Source organism: Micrasema longulum, unplaced genomic scaffold, assembly GCF_059751315.1.
Source record: "Micrasema longulum isolate JH-2025_06_02 unplaced genomic scaffold, ASM5975131v1 h1tg002183l, whole genome shotgun sequence".
Classification (NCBI taxonomy): Eukaryota; Metazoa; Arthropoda; class Insecta; order Trichoptera; family Brachycentridae; genus Micrasema; species Micrasema longulum.
The window spans coordinates 290,782-294,527 of NW_028279348.1; the positions used below are offsets into that span (position 1 = coordinate 290,782).

At 30.6% G+C, this 3,746-nt stretch overlaps 1 long non-coding RNA gene across 1 annotated transcript; it reads right to left on the bottom strand.

Moving 5' to 3' along the window:
* Nucleotides 1-1,475: 1,475 nt before the first annotated feature.
* Nucleotides 1,476-3,405, bottom strand: LOC148272814 (uncharacterized). The gene is made up of 2 exons (XR_015824762.1): nucleotides 1,915-3,405; nucleotides 1,476-1,786 (listed from the first exon to the last, which is right to left on the bottom strand). It is a non-coding gene; the product is annotated as an uncharacterized LOC148272814 (long non-coding RNA).
* Nucleotides 3,406-3,746: the final 341 nt, after the last annotated feature.

A 3,746-nucleotide genomic window follows, 5' to 3' on the forward strand; every position in this document is an offset into this window, starting at 1 on the left:
ATAAGGGCGGGCATATTGCCTTAAGGCAATTTCTTCCTACCTACCCAAACCGTTCAGTTTGAGAAAATTATAAATACATGGACATATTGAATCTTACAATTTTATACAAAAATTAAAAAGTTAGTTTAAGTCCTGATGATGAAGATGTATCCTCGAAACCCGTCGACGTAAATTAACGTGGTTTATAGAAACAATAGTGTAAAATGTTTTTGCTTGTCATTGATCACTAAGCCTCTAAGCTACAGCGGGTTTCTTTATCAAGGTATAATTTAGGATTCTAAATTACACCTTGATAAAGAGGCACGTAGAAGCTCAGAAACCGGTTGGTAATTAAATAAATAATATGTGGTTTAAAACTAATTGTATTTATTTAAATTTCAATTAAAAATTTGTTATAGTGTCTCTAAATGATTTGTGCTTGGGAATATATATGTAATACATTTTGTATTTGATTGAAAACAATGAAAAAAGGAAAAGTATTATCCAAAAACGGAAAAATAAATCAGATTCCCGAACAAATTGATTTCAATATAACTTATTTTCAAGAAGGATTTAAATAGCTGGAAAGTTTTAAATATATGTATGGTTTTTGAACGGTGTCGAATCACCACAACCCTTTTGTAAATATTTTTAAATGTTGTGAAACATTTTTTGACTCTATGATTTGTATCAGTGAGCAGATTTTAAACAAGATATTTTGCGTGTGTAATCGTTCACACACAAATGAACAACCTCTCAAAATAACCGTAAGAAATACGAGTAAATTGCTTTTATGTAGCTTGCATAATATTATATATATGTAATTCGAAGTCTGTCGGTTATATTACGGTGTTCCTTTTAGCTGTCGGACCGCAAGATGCAAAACTAATGAAGAAATGCATCTGTATGTTCTGTGTACTATTTTCGTTCAACTGCAACGCCTGAATTGCATTGAAAATGCACCATTAATCACTGTAGGAAAGATGAAGAGAATCGATTCGTTGTACGCCCGAATGCGTTTTACTAGAGATTAATTCCAACATCATTATACTATGCATGCGTGCGTTTCTTATGTTAAAGTATACGAGTACCTTAAAAATAATAAGGTACATTACTTATATTTTATTTATCAAGTGAGAATATTTGAAGACCACACGGAAAGAAGGTGCTAATTCATATTTAAGTCATTTTGAAAAATTTAGACCTTTGCATTTTGCTTTTGAAAAACATGTTTTATTGCTAATTTTTAAACTATTATTTATTGATAATATAGTAAACATTACAGTTAGTAATTGTAAAAAAGGACATTTACATTTATTTATAAAAACGTAAGTTTTTTCACATTTTTAAGGAAACAACAGGCCTTTCATCAAAACTACAAACAATCCTTTGATTGCTAACCACCAAAGTGACTGTTGTGCCAGAGTAAAATATGTTAACTATAGAGATATCATTCTATTTAAGGGCAAGAACGTGTTATTAATGAAAGTAGCTGATTTGTTTTTTTTTTTAAATAAGTGAGTAAACATGTTCAGTACTACGATTTTAGCACGTTCTTCTCACTTTCATCTTATGAATTAGGAATTTGAATTTTTCTGAACTTGTCATTGGAAAGAGCATACGACAATTAGTTTAGACGGAATATAAACTTATTTTTGTCTAAATGTTAGTTAATAACTTCTCGCCTTGGAGTATTCAATAAATTAACAACCGAACATTATTTAGAATAAATAATAAAGTTTTAAAACAGCACTACAAAAACGATCATTAATAACCTACTGTGTTTACCGTTAGTAGTAGTAAGTAGCTAATACCCGTATGCAGAGACAAACCTTAAGGTGAGGAAAGTACATTCTATTGTCTTCACTTTTGGGTTATTCTCTGCATTTGAAATTAGAATGTACTTTCCTCACCTTAAGTTTTGTCTCTGCATACGGGTATTAATCTATTTATGCATCCATATTTTGTATTTACATTTTACACCTGGACTTATCATAATTATTACCCTATTTGCGTCGAGTGGGACATAGGACATCGCATTTGTGGTATTGCAGCGTATCTTGATATTTTTTATTACACGAAATTCAAGATGATCAGTCTTACGCTTCAGGTGGCAGACAATTTAAAACCAACCTATTATGGTTGCGAACTCCCCAATCACTATCTACACTACGAGGCGGACATGCCTCCATCCGATTTTTTTCAGGATTTTTTACCTGAGTGAAAAACAACCGTACCCGGTTCCATTCCAGTCTAAACTGAATTCTTCACCACCCTGGACGGACCTGAATTATTGTATTTTAATTTTGCGATATTTTCTTTCTTAAATATTGGATAAAATTATTTAAAATATCAAAAGCATTATTATCATGATCGTCATTTCCTTATACGCTATTACTAATTATGCATATGACATATGACACTGAGTTTGTTCACCTAATGCAGTGTATTTAATGATTTGTTAAAGGTAAAGGTCGTACAGTGCATGTTTTTATACCTACAAGAGCCATAAATCATTGATATATAAAACAATAAAAAAACCATAAAAAATCTTCGTTATTTTTATACAACAGTCATTTGAGTTTCCTTTCTCACAGTAATCAAAGGTAAAATAAATTAAATAATAAAAACGTATGGCCAATTGATTCGAAGGCCAAAAACGATTATAAACTTTCTAATATCCCCTTTTCCATTGTTCTAAACAAACTCGGTAGTTCCGTCTAATCATATCCTTTCCGGTAAACTTTTCTAACATCCCTTTACGGTGAGCGCTTTTGTATGGATGCATCGTTGAAAAAACAAACACAAAAAGGTACGCACACATCGGATATTTTTTGTCCTCTAAATGCGGCGGGGTACGTTTCGAAGGCAAATTTATTTAACCCGTATAAATTACGATTATGGTACCTACACTACCTACATGAATGCTGGCTTTGTGTTAGGCAAGGGTTATTGCCGTCTTGGGCAAAAAATGCCCGATACTTTAATTTGGACTCGGCCCATAGATGGCGACTCACACATGAAACAAAACAATAAAATTGTAACATACATAAATCAATCAAAATAATGCATATATTTTTTTAATAAGGCGAAATAAATCGGTGCGTGAAATTGAACCAGAACCCTGGATGATTTTGACTCGATTGCTACTTTCAGCTGAAAATCCTAAAACGGGAATCGAGTAAAGATAAGTCCTCAGAGATGCCATGTCTATTATTTCTAAAGGTCGACATTTCTTTTTTTATTCATACAAAAAAGCATATTACAAAAAAATAATAACGTTTTCCTAAATCTATTTACTTTATTAATTTCAACAGTTCACAAAATTATTATGTCAATTTGTGCTTATGAAAAATATTAAAATGCAATTCTAACCAACCAAAAAACATAATTTTCAAGTACCTAACGCCATACTTATACAATCGTATCAAACGGGTAATAATTGTATTTAGTATTATAAGTTTAAAGTAATAAAGTAGTGAATATACATAAACTAATATAAGCGTACAAACAACAGCGTAAATATTATAAATTAGGACAATAAGTGTAAACAATATTTAGTGTTAGAATAAGTATTGTTTGTAAATACTGTGTTTTAAATTACATCATATATTAGAATGATTATTATTATGGAATAAAAAAAATATATGTATACATTGTTATTTGTTTTGAAACTCTTCATTTTTAAGAACAAATTCAACGTGCTGTATAATGTTTAAAAATATCAGATATTTCAAAATACTATCTACTTCGTTCTCACACGCATT